Here is a 14009-nt window from a genome sequence, read left to right on the forward strand (position 1 = left end):
AAGTGCAGGCCCGACCAACACACCAGGGCAGCCCAACAGGCAGCACAAAGCGAGAGGGGAGCAAAGGTCCAAAGAGAGGAACCGAACGAACAGAGGGCATCCCCACCACAGCGACCCAACAAAAAAAATCACTAGCAGAAAGAGACAAACAGGCCGTCCAACACAGCAACACCGCAAGGGCGACCACAACCCGCGGGAGAGCCGAACCAGAAAAAACTGGGAAGCGGCACCAGAGCCATCCAACAGACAGGCAAGAGCCGGAAAAATGGAAAAGGGTGCCAAAAAGAAACAGAAGGGGGGACAAACCCCCGCCACACAAAGGACCCCCGGAAGGGACCGCGCCTCCAAGAAGAGAATCCAGGCAGGCACCAGGGAAAACAAACCCAGGAAGGAGCCGGAAACGACACCGAAGAGACCCGGAGGAGAACCAACCGGGCAAAGGAGAGAAACCCCCAGGCCCGCCCACGGCCAGAAGGGAGGAGAAGAGGCAGAAACAGCCAACCGGCCAGGTACGGAAACACCCCGCACAGGGACCAAGCAAACCGGCCCAGGAAGAAACACAAGAAGGGTGCGAGCCGCCGAAGAGAGCACCCAGGCGGCCAAACAGACAGCCAGCCCACAACCAGGCCCAGCCCAGCGAGACAAAGAAGAACCGACTGGCATAAGAGCGTGGTAGCAACACACCGAAGGCGTGAAGAACAGAAGGGCAGGGCGAAGACGAGTCCGAGCCAAGACAAGACACCCAGGGAGCCACCGGAGCCAACAGGACCCGGGACCCCAAAACCAGGGGAAAAAGAAAAACGAGGACACAATCCACACCGGAAGCGCAGGGCCCCACCAAGATACCCCACAGCATTGCCAGAAACAAAAACCAGCAAGGGAAGAGAAAAGCAGGGGCAGGACACAAAACCCGCGCCCCAAGAGGCAAAACAAGGACCAAGAGCAACAGGGTCCAAGGCAACCACCGCCGAAGCCGACGGAGACGCACCCAGGGGGGCACCACAAACAGGGCAAAAAAATCCTGGCCAGGCCAAACAAGCCCAGAAACGCAGGAGGAAAAAGGGACCCCAGGAAGTGGAAAGCCGGGAGCCCGGACGTGAAGGCCAAAGAGCCAAAACAGGTGACCCAAAGGAAGCAGACAGGACCAGACGGACCTAGGAGACCCCCGAACCAGGCACCAAAGAGGCCCGACCCATAAACACCGAAGGAGAGCGGATGAGAACATGAGCAAACAGGGCCAGAATGGCCGGAACCAAAAAAAAACGACCCAGGCAGGGACACCACCAATGCGCCAAAAGCCAACAGGGGCGAACCCCGCACACACCCGGGAGTACGAGGCAACCAACAAGTCCCAGCAAGGCAGGGGGAAAAACATACCCAAGAGAAGTCAAGGAATGGTAAACAGAAGCCAGACAGGAAAAACGCCCACAGGGAAACCCATCGACCCAGCACAGACCCTTAGGAAGGCAACACCAACACACGGGAAGGAGGAACCCAGCCCACCCAGGAGACAGAGCGGAAAGGGTTGGGGGCAAAAAAAAAACAAGGAAGGGCCAGACCAAAACACGACCCGGGGAAGGACCCACCAAGGCAGCATGACACAGAAGGCCCAGCGTGACTGCCAAAAACCACCCCACCAGAAGGGGACGCCGAATCCCCGGCCCGACCAAGCAGGGCAACCAAAGAGCCACAGTCCCAAGGACAGGAGCAGGGGAGTCCCAGAACCGACCACCAGAGCAGGCAGGCAGAGGGCAGGAGCCAAGGAACTGCGCCACACAGGATGAGAGGGGAGGCGACAGAAGGACCACAACAAACTCAGACCCCAGGAGGCGAGAAGCATGGGACAGCAGAAAACCAACTGGACAGGGGAGCAGGAGTCGCCCGACCAGGGAGTACCACCGAAGCAGCCCAGAGACGGGCGGACAGGCGCCAACCGCAGCCCGCACCAGACACGTGCCAGCCCACAGCACCCGGAACCCCCCACCAGGGAACCGAACAGGACAGCACAACGGCGGGAACAGGAGTCCCGGAGGCCCAAAAAAAACCAAAGGGGAGGAAGGAGCCAGGGACAATACAGCAACAAGAAGCCAAGGCCCCGCAACCCAACGCCACATGCGCCAACACGCGCACAGCGTAATCACCGGAGCAGAAACAAACCCAGAAAACACGAACAAAAAAACAAAAAAATGGCCAGACGTGGAAGCGTAAAGCGCACGTGCACCACTACGGGCATCCAGGCACAGAACAACAGATGAAAGATGCGACCCCACACAAAGGCACACACCCTATCAACCTAAGACGGAAGAAGGGCAGAGTGGACACGCTGGGAGTAAAACCCATGGCCCAGGCGGACTATGTCTATGTTAACAAACAAGGACCCCCTGATACGGATAGTTATCCTGGGGCAGGGTAAGCAATATATGTGAAATAACAATCCCAGGCATATATTAAAGCAACAACCAATAGATAGAACAAAACAAACTAGTGCAGTTTCAAAACATGTACATTTTTAATTTGATTAAAAAAGATTAAATATAAAACAGTGCATTGATCAGGATTAATAAAAAGATCTATAATGATACATTTGTATTCATAAGAAATTTTAGTTAAAAAAGGAGATTAGGTGGCATCCGGTCGACGCGTTTCGGCATAAACTATGCCTTCATCGGGACTTAAACCATCCAATTTCTAAGTTTGTACCGAAGTACAAGGCCAGTGCTGTTCTCTAATTATTTAAACTGCAGGACGGCTGTATATAAACTGTATCCACGGATATAAGGCTGGGTGCTTTATTTAAAATATTCTTTTACTTATATTTAGTCGTCATTCAGGATTTCCTTAGCCTAAGTTTCTTGTTAAAATATGGGCAGGTCGTTCTTTTTGAAAGACCTGACGCATTGGCGGTGTATCCGGAATTGTCGGCGTCCCTGTGCAAACTTAAGGAGTTACGTGCATTTCGAGACCCATTAAAGCGGAATATCATGATGTCTCGGCCGTATACTCGGGACTGAATTACAAATGCAATAACGCACGACGTAGCATCTAGCGGCTTTCTTTAAATTAGGAGCCTACATCATTTATAAAAACAGAACATAAAAGAACACAGGATGACCTTGCCCCTAATAAGTTTCGTACTCAACTCACGCGATTGAATTGGCACCACGCAATAACATCACCTATAAATATTTAGGACCTGTTTCTACGCACCGGAGGGCCTCATCATTTGACCTACAATTACTTAAAAAGACCCCAGTAGAAGGACATAAAATAATCCTCTGAGGGATATTGTGACCTGCCCATATTCTAACAAGAAACTTAGGCTAAGGAAATCCTGAATGACGACTAAATATAAGTAAAAGAATATTTTAAATAAAGCACCCAGCCTTATATCCGTGGATACAGTTTATATACAGCCGTCCTGCAGTTTAAATAATTAGAGAACAGCACTGGCCTTGTACTTCGGTACAAACTTAGAAATTGGATGGTTTAAGTCCCGATGAAGGCATAGTTTATGCCGAAACGCGTCGACCGGATGCCACCTAATCTCCTTTTTTAACTAAAATTTCTTATGAATACAAATGTATCATTATAGATCTTTTTATTAATCCTGATCAATGCACTGTTTTATATTTAATCTTTTTTAATCAAATTAAAAATGTACATGTTTTGAAACTGCACTAGTTTGTTTTGTTCTATCTATTGGTTGTTGCTTTAATATATGCCTGGGATTGTTATTTCACATACCAGGCGGACTATGTCACCAGAGGCCCAAGGCACCCCACTGAGCCACAGCACCATGGTAGCGTACAGCACCAGGCATACCCAGGCAGACACCATCCAGGCACCAAACAGGCCCAACCACATAAAGCACACAATCACCCCAGCAACGGGGCAACTTGGCCGCTGAAATAACAGACGTACAATGTAAACCAAACTAATGGAATAAAAGTGTACTTACCTCAACGGAAGAAAGGCTGAGTGGACCCGCCGGGAATGAACCCAGAACCATGAGGCCGAAAGCAGGCACCAGAAGTAGAAGCATCAGTCCACTGAGCCTCCAGACTCGCACCAAGAGCAGACGAGAAAAAAGGGGCCTCCAGGGTGGCATGGCCACAGGCACCAAACAGGGAAATATCAGACAGAAGGGTGACAAGAACCCAAGACTCCAAGAGAGCGAGCCCAAAACAGCGCCGCAGGCCATTCCAGCAAATCAGATGACATAGCAGTCGAAGAATCGACCCTAGAAGGAAGACAGGCACAAGCAACATGACAATACAGTACGCAAGAAAAGTCAAACAAAACACCGAAATAGCACACAAGCGACCACACCCAACGCCGAATCCCCGCTCAGGCAACGGCCGCAATCATCAGGTGACTCAAAAACCCGTGAATGGAGGAAAAAACACCCAGAATTACCTAAAAGCGCGAAGCCAACCCCAAACGGGCATTAGAGCGCCGTACAATAAATCCAACAAACGGGCCTCAGATAGAGGACGTGTCAGAGATTAAACAGACAAGAACAGAGACTACACTTGACCGGCGCCAAAAGGCCGAGAAGCAAGAAGCACTCAGCGCAATACACGAATACATAAAAAACAGTACAGGCATCATGCACATCAAGAATCAGCAATACGCCGTGCGAGCCCACAGGAGCAAAACTCCATACAGGACAACATACCTGACCACGTCCCGCCCAGGCAACGGCCGAATCCAGCTGGAGGAAACCCAGCCGACTCCGCCAATCCCGAAGGAAGCCGGAGGTGCCCGGCCCCGCCCCCGGACCGACACACAGCCCGGAGAGCAACGGCCGCGCCCCTGAAAATGGCGGGGCAAGAAACTGAGCCCAGCCGCCCCCTGGAAACGGAGCCGGGGGCAGCCAACACCCGCCGTGCGGAAACCCCAGGCCGCTTAAGGTAAGGCCGTGAGAGCGGGAACACCATCACAACAGGGTAGCAGAGCCGCCGGCGGAGTAATAGCATACGTGCCGCCGAAGCGCAGGGGAGAGGGGAACTCGCATATCAAAAAAGGAGACCACAAGCAGAAACCCGGTAACGGAGGACCGTGAGACTTACAAACTAACGCTCCCCAAACCGGACCCACAGAAATCCCTGCCATCAAGGCGTGTAACTGCACTCGGCAAAACCAATGTGCCAGCCCTTGGGAAACAGCACAGGCGTATTCGCATAAACACCGGAGCAGACACATAAACCTGTGGGACGAAAGACAGAGTAGGACCAAACCCGGAAAGGATTCCGGCAGCACGGACACAGTAGGCCACAACATCCCGGGAGGTCCCAAACACTAATGTGAGCGAAGGGATGGGCGTGAGACAGAGCAATAACTCCGACACTGTGCGAGGCGAGGGCAGAAAAGGGGCGCATAAACAGGAGCCCCAGACCCTGCCCGCCCCCCCTATTGACCCACGGCCCGCTAAAGCAGGGCCTAACCGGGCCCCAAAAAAGAAAAAGGACCGGGGGAAGGAAGGGGGGAGGTCCAAACAGTCCCAGAGTCCGCTAGCGCAGGACCACCAACCAAGGACCCATGCTCCAGCTACAGCAGGAGCCACTTACCTGAAGACGCATCTGGAGAGGAATGACGCACAGAACAAAAAAAACAGGCTGATGGGTTGGGCCGGCCCGCCTCTTATAGAGGTCAGGTGGTAATGGCTCGGCCATCTTGGGAGGGGATGGGAGGCATGGGAGGCTAACTTTTTGCTTTGGAGGGTTCTGGTGTGGAGCTGAAGCTCACTATGTAAGTCATGTGGCGAGGAAGACTAACGAGGAGGTAATGGTATTTTAAAGACTCCCTGTCTGTCTGTCTCCCTCCCTCACTCTTTGTGATCTGTTGGGCCAGGTGTCGCAAAGGCAGAGTTATGGGTTGAAAAGCACGAACCAGGGGTCGCAGCCGCGGCCCCTGGTGACCCCTAAATGACGTCCATGGTGCTGTGGCAGGATGCAGTGTGCAGAAACGCAGACCTGATAGAACAAGGGAACGCTGCAGACGAGTCTTGAAGTGGCCATGTTACGTGCCTGCAGCAAGGGGTGGGGGGAGGGGAGATTCACTGGCATTCTTCACTGCAATGGCAGCATCCACATGGGTTCGGGGTGTGGGCCATGCACAGACCGCACAGCATCCTTACACAGAAGCAGGCCGGAGCCTGCCAAGTCACCTTCCTTTTGTTCTTTCGGGGCCGTTTTCACTAATTAAAAAGACCAATTTGTTGATCAGATCTGCTCTTCTTTAACATCATTTATTTATTTTAAGAACTTGTAAAGCGCGACTGTCACCATTGCAGGCATCCTGGCGCTAAACACTTTGATAGGTGAAGGATTATGAAAAATGCATCCAGTGATTTATTAATGTACTAGGATCATATTTTATTAATAGATCCTGAAATAAATGGCTTCTGTGTAATGATTGATTGGGCTTCAGAGCTGCAGTTGATTTACTGGGAGACAGAGGGCGACAGACAAAGGGAGGGGGGCGACAGAGGGAGTCAGACAGGGAGACAGATAGAGGGAGACAAAGGGAGAGAGACAGATAGAGGGACGGAGACAGAGAGAGAGGGAAAGAGAGAGAGACTGAGAGAGAGGGAGACAGAGAGGGAGACAGGGAGGAAGACAGAGGGAGAGAGACAGAGGGAGGGAGGCAGAGGGAGGGAGACAGACAGAGGGAGAGAGAGGGAGGGAGACAGAGAGAGGGAGACAGAGGGAGACGGACAGAGTGAGTGAGACAGAGGGAGAGAGAGAGAGAGAGGGAGACAGAGGGAGGGAGACAGGGAGAGGGAGACAGGGAGAGGGAGGGACGGAGACAGAGATAGAGACAGACAGAGAGAGATGGAGGCAGAGACAGGGGCAGACAGGCAGACAGAGACTGAGAGGGAGACAGAGGGAGGGAAACAGGAACAGACAGGGACAGACAGAGACAGGGACAGGGACAGACAGATAGAGGCAGGGACTAAGACAGACAGAGAGGGAGACGGAGGGAGACAGGGAGAGGGAGGGAGACAGAGGGTGAAAGAGGGAGGGAGAGGGAGGAAGACAGAGAGAGAGAGAGAGAGAGAGAGAGACAGAGAGACAGAGAGAGACAGAGAGAGAGGGAGAGGGAGACAGAGAGAGAGGGAGACAGAGAGAGGGAGATAGAGGGAGGGAGACAGAGGGAGGGAGATATAGACAGACAAAGAGGGAGACAAAGAGGGAGACAGAGAGAGAGGGAAAGAGAGGGAGACGGAGAGAGAGGGAGACAGAGAGGGAGACAGGGAGGAAGACAGAGGGAGAGAGACAGAGGGAGGGAGGCAGAGGGAGACAGAGAGAGGGAGACAGAGGGAGACGGACAGAGTGAGTGAGACAGAGGGAGAGAGAGAGAGAGGGAGACAGAGGGAGGGAGACAGGGAGAGGGAGGGAGGGAGACAGAGAGAGATAGAGACAGACAGGGAGAGATGGAGGCAGAGACAGGGGCAGACAGGCAGAGAGAGACTGAGAGGGAGATAGAGGGAGGGAAACAGGGACAGACAGAGACAGGGACAGGGACAGACAGATAGAGGCAGGGACTAAGACAGACAGAGAGGGAGACGGAGACAGAGGGATAATTAGAGAGGGAGGGAGACAGAGGGTGATAGAGGGAGGGAGAGGGAGGAAGACAGAGAGAGAGAGAGAGAGACAGAGAGACAGAGAGAGAGGGAGAGGGAGACAGAGAGAGAGGGAGACAGAGAGTGAGGGGGGAAGATAGAGGGAGGGAGACAGAGAGAGAGGGGGAGGGCGACAGAGAGAGGGAGAGAAGAGAGATAGATAGAGGGAGGGAGGGAGACAGAGATGGGGAGGGAGACAGAGAGAGGGAGAGAAGAGAGATGGATAGAGCGAGGGAGACAGAGATAGATAGAGGGAGAGAAGAGAGATAGGTAGAGAGAGGGAGACAGAGAGAGGGAGGGTGAGGGAGACAGAGAGAGGGAGAGAAGAGAGATAGATAGAGGGAGGGAGACAGAGAGAGAGAGAGAGAGGAAGGGAGACAGAGAGGGAGAGAGAGAGATAGAGAGAGGGAGAGGGAGGAGAGAGAGAGGGAGGAGAGAGAGAGAGAGGGAGGAGAGAGAGGGAGGAGAGAGAGGGAGGAGAGTGAGAGGGAGAAGAGAGAGAGAGAGAGATGTGTGTATGCTGGGTCTGGTGGCTCAGTGGATGAAGGCGTCCGCTGCAGGGGCATGTGTTCAACCTCATGGTCATAGTTTCTTTGTTGCTCTAGCCCCAACCCCCTCCCCCTCTGACCCCGCCCCACGGGTGCGGCCCTCGCCCACAAACCACACTGTATATTTGCCCCCCCCCCCCCGAGAGAAAGTTTGTTCGTACCCATGCTCAAGAACCACATCAACCTGATATAGAATTTTTTTGTTTTTCTGGCCATTTTTAGTTTTTCCCTCTGTTTTATTGTAGTTGCCAGGTCATCTGCTGTGGCGCCTCACAAGATTTTTCTGTTCCCCCTATGGGTTTCTTTGTTTATTTAAACTCTTTGTCTTATTAGATTTTTATTAAATGTATTTAATACTTGTGCTCAATCATGTCGGAGGATGGTGATGAAGTTAAAATTTTTCCCCCCACGGAAACATTTCTGCGGATGCCTGCCTGCTACGAAAAACGTGTACTATGCAACCCACAAAAGTGTATTTTATGTGGTTAGCTCAGTGGGTTACGGCTTTTGTCACATACATGTTTCGTTACTTGCAGTTCATAAGTGACAATCCTAATATAGCACAACGATCTATGAACTGTCATCAAAGAGTAAATTGCAATGGTATTGGTACAAAAGTTATGTTTTTTACCGTAGTCTTTCCTTATTATATGTTGCTAAAAAGGGTTTGTTTGGGTGGAAATGCATTCTTATTCGTAATGCCAACCCCAACCACTGTGGTACGGTTTAAATACTAACGGTCTGATTCAGAAAAGGCCTCCACACTCATGGCAGAGGCCCTACAATCGTGGGGGAATCTACGCATTCAGGCGGAATCCCCACTATGAGATGCAGAGATTTTGCCCTGAGTGCAGGGATTCCCCCACTACTGCGCACCCTCCGCCATGAGTGCAGAGACCCTTTGTCAATCAGGTCCTGAGTTTGTGCTTTTCCAGAAAAAAACACTCTTAAAATATACTGCTTACTAGTACGGATGACAAGTGATTCCTACACCTTGTATTCCTCGTCGTGTTATGTAACATTTCCTATAGACTTATTTGCACATTTATGATTCTTTGTCTCCATATAATGTGTGTGTGATGTGAGTGCTCCGACACGAACACTGGTATGAATATAAGAAATAAAATGCATCCGAAAGAGGGTCTATGGAGAGATACGGGGCACTATTGGTCTCGCTCTGGGTGCCACCAGCACTAAACCTGGCCTTCGTTATGACTCATGGTAAAAAAGGGTAATTCCTGAAGCTAATGAGGTCTGAGCTCATGTAGTTATATTGCTGATAAGGAGGGGAGAGACTACAGCAAAACACATTTTCAGAAACAATTATTTGTTACTTGCCTCTGATGAAGGTCAATATGTGCTCATAAAGTCACTATGCTGTTTTTTTCCTATGGGAAATGTCAATAAAAGTATTTAAAAGAGTGGTATGACTCTTTGGCCTGCGTGGTTTTAGTGTACAAGTAACAATTGTCATAAAGAGCCCTTTGATGTGTACTGACTTAATGCCAAAGTACAGTTGCGTGCTACACTATGGTGTGAACCACCAGCTGACGTAGTGAGGGGAGCGGAGGGACACAGATTAAATAGACTCCTCTAGTGGGAAGTCAGAGCATAGAAATGACTACGGTCCTACAGGGAAAGACTGACAGACACCCTGCTACACTGACACCCAGTTGGCTTCCTAGGGTATGGAATGGGCCTACTGTTTTCCTCTAGGCCTCATGAGCAGTGTAATGCAGAATGGTGAGAAGGTAAACAATGCAGCTAGAGAATTTCAGTCTCAGAAGACAGCTTTTTGTGTATCCCTTCACACAGAGTAACACTGCATGGGGAAACTGAACTGATGTAATCTAAATGAGGAAAGATAGTTATCTCACTCACTGAATAAATAGCTTGTCCTCAGAAAGAGGTGTTCTCTATTGGCCTCTCTCACCTCCTAGAAGTCCTCTAAGACCTGTGGAGGCCACTGCCCATCCCATCCACCACTAGCCACCCCCCTCTCTCTCAGACCCCCAGCTGCAGGTTCTCAGGGGGGGGGGGGAGTAGACCCTACATTAAATCCATTTTATTTTCCAGATGTACTGCACACCCCAACAGAAAGTGACGGCTACATTTATAAAATACCTTGAATGCTTGAAACTTTTTTGCGAAGGAGGTTGTTGAGGAAAAATATATATCTCCCTATGTATGTATGCACTTAATACACATCTGACCGTGCCTAGACACGCTTCAACAGCTGTTCAGAACCAACTTAGAGGTCACTTTACTTTCTCACTACCATATTAGCTTGCTCATCACATTGTTCATTTCTGCTTACACTGTATGTCTGTATTAAAATTGGCACAGTGCCGATCTTGCATCTCTCTGTTGACCAGAGTTGGCACCATGTCCCTTTAAGTTCTGCAAGGGTGGCATTACTAAGCGTATAGAGGACCCAGAAACCGGTCCCTCAGGGAAGAGACAGGCTGAGAGCACCAGTGAGTGCCCTGACTTAGTTCTTGCTGGTCAGTAAGTATGCATGAATACAGACAAATACAATTCATTTGTTCCTGAGAAAACGGCAGTTTTGTGTGTTTCTTTCATTGCTCCTGGGGTGGTGAAAAAGTATTTATTTCCCTAATAAAGGTTGTGTGCTTGCAATGATATACCAAGCAAGATACGAGTAGAAACAGCAAATACCATGAAAGGCTGTGAGGTGTACCAGCCGTTGGTAGCGCTGTGTCCCTACAGAAGAGAGTTTGCTCTTGGCTGGTTATCACGCGCTCTCAGGCTGACATAATTTGCTTGGAATAAATAAACCCAGTACTGTTGCAGTCACTAGTAGCTTGTCCTAGGTCTCTCCAGCTAGTCTCCCTGAAGGTGTAAACATCTGAAAGGGTTCAACTAAGGATAATTTCCCAGAATTACCAGAACCTCTCCTTTGCATATGTCTAATTGAAAGTTGGGAGGAATAACTAAAAGTATTGTTTTGTTGTACATATTGTATTGTGAGATGGCAAGAAGCAGAGAGACTGTGGTTAATGCTTCCAATTGAAATAAGGTGATCATTTATTTTTATATTGTGGACACTCCTGGCAAGATTTAACAAGTATATATTATTATCATTATAGCTCTGTGATGCTATAATTTGAGTTTGTGAAAGCTCTATCCAACCATCCATACACTTACCTGCTCATCCATTGATGTACTAGCTTACTCGCTCAAGGCACTACACCAACTAAACATTTATAATATGCAGTGGTTATGGATAATGGTATTTTAATAGAACCAACATAAATGGTTAAATACAATTCTTGAGATAAAATCCCACTTAATAAGGCAATTTATTAGTAGAGGATTTATATTCCTCTGCCACATAATTGTACCAACCATTCTGTGCAATAGTAAACATTTTCTTCTCATGTTGGCAACACTACTGTGGTAATAATATGGAATTTGACCGTTTCACTGTAGACTGTGTGCTTATTATTACTTTTTTTTATATATATTTTTTATTTGTAAATCTTTTTCTTGAACAATACAACAGTTCCAGGTAGATACATAGTACAGTACAATTCGTCATGCAATCTACTAACGTCAGCGTAACTGGAGTATATGCAGGTCAATACAATGGGGAGCAAGGATTTCACAGAGTCCCACCTAGTGAACGTGTTTCCCTGTATATGCCCGGATTCATACCTTCCTGTCTACATCTCAATCTAGGATCTGTATTTCTCCCAGGGACCCCATATCATTTTCCACTTCTTGGGGCATCCCCTGCTCTCATATACCACCAGCTACGCTAAGTGACACCAATCCAAGTCTGTTTTCCAGTCAGTTACTTTGGGAGGTATCCATGCACCCCACAGATGCGCTATGTTATGTTTAGCGATGCCGGCAGCCAGCAATAGCCTCGTATTGGTGTGCGGGGGCCTTCTTTCCTCTCCAGTGATACCCAGCAAAAACCAGCTTGCCTCCACTTGGATGTGAGTTCCCACCACCCCGACATTATCCCGGCTACCTTTCCCTAATACCGTTGTATTACTGGGCACTCCCACAAAATATGAAAAAGGTACCGGGCAACCCACAGCCTCTAAGGCAGGTATCCGAGTCTGCCCGCCCGATCCTATGTAGAAGTGTGCAGGAATAGTATGCCCTGTGCAGGATGCGTAACTGAATTAATCTGAATCTGGCCCTTGTAGCGATCTCTCTGGGACTCTGAATTGCCTCTTGCCAGTCATCGTCCTCCAATAGACCGATGTCCGTTTCCCAAGTCACCCGTAGTGGGCCGATGGGGTCAGGTAGATTATTCATTAACTTTTTATATGTAAGGGAGATTGCTTTATCTGTAATGGGATTCAACACCAGTCGATCTTCTAATGTTCTAATGGGGCATACATGGGTAGAGTTTTGCCGTCTTTAATGTGGCATCGTAATGCGTGCTTCTGTTGAACGTACCTGTACTGCTCCATATCGGCCAGTTGATACTCTCCTTGGAGGTCTCTAAAGGAACTCATTTGATCCCGTTTCCATATACCCCCAAGATGGTCAATACCAATATGACTCCAGCAACGGAATCCCCTCAATCGACCCACCTCTCGTAGTCCATCGCTATGCCAAAGTGGGGTCCGTTGGGTCAGCTTATCCTTCCACCCCAGTGCATTAGTGGCATTGTCCCAAGCCCTCACCACCATCTGAGTGTGCATCGGGAGCAGCTTCCTCCCTTTTGTCATGTAAAGCCCTGCCGGCTAGGCGGTCTGTCCCATGGCTAGGCGGTCCACTCTGTATGCGGGTTCAGATTGTGGTGCAAAGACCCAGCCATTAATACTCATATGTTGGGATGCTAAGTAGTAGCACCTCTTATCTGGCATGGCCAGTCCCCCTTCGTATACCCCTCTCTAGAGTTTGCGGAGCGCACTCCACATTGACCCCCCCCCGAGAGCAGGTTGCGTTGCTCGCCCTCAATGGTACGGAAGAAGGCATCAGGTAGCTTATATGACGTATTCCGAATCACGTAGAGCAACAGCGGTAGGGCCATCATTTTAAATAGTACTGCCCAACCCATTAGCGTGATGGGGATTTGACGCCAATGGGCAATGTCCTTGCGTAGCCTTACCAGTTGTGCCTAAATATTCAAGCGCTGAAATTCCTCCGGGGAAGGTGAAATCCATATTCCCAGGCTTATTATTACTCTAAATAACATGTGTTGTTGACCCATATTTATTTTTACACATAATATAAATAAACATATGTGAGGATTTGCATAGTGTAATATTCCTTTTTTTTGTTTTTTACCAACATGGTGTGTGGAGAGGTAGTGGCTCCTGAGAGAGGCAAAGTCTGGAGCGGGTCAAGTTGCCACTCACTTCCCTCAACAAAACTAGTAAATAGAATATCATACTTTGAGCATCTGCATATATAATTTGTGCCATGGAGTATTTTCATGTGTATTTGTTTTAGCAAGAAATATTAATTTTGTGCAGTGAAACCTCAAGACTATGAGCAGAGGTGTATCCCTGTGGTAAGCACAGACATTATTTACGTGTCACCAGGGATCGCAGCTGCAACCTCTGGCTTGCTCTTTGCAACCCCTGGCACTGCCTTTGCCAATCCCTGGTGATTGGCAAATGCAAGGCCAAGAACAGAAGGTAATGAGTGCTACCATATGCACTATTTACTTTCGACAGCTCCGTCTGTGATCTGGGGTGTTGACACAATTATCTAAAAAAACAGATGTGCAATGTATAGACTTCAGAATAACAAAAAGTAATAAGTACAATCAAATATATATTTTAAAGGAGATGTTGCTGTTTTCCTAATTGTCAACACACAGAAAATAATATGTTTGACTAAAA

At 49.0% G+C, this 14009-nt stretch overlaps 1 pseudogene; it reads right to left on the reverse strand.

Annotated features, from left to right (window-relative positions):
- Positions 1–4447: 4447 nt before the first annotated feature.
- LOC144783525 (U2 spliceosomal RNA) lies at positions 4448–4562 on the reverse strand (annotated as a pseudogene).
- Positions 4563–14009: the final 9447 nt, after the last annotated feature.

Source organism: Lissotriton helveticus, chromosome 9, assembly GCF_964261635.1.
Source record: "Lissotriton helveticus chromosome 9, aLisHel1.1, whole genome shotgun sequence".
Lineage (NCBI taxonomy): Eukaryota > Metazoa > Chordata > Amphibia > Caudata > Salamandridae > Lissotriton > Lissotriton helveticus.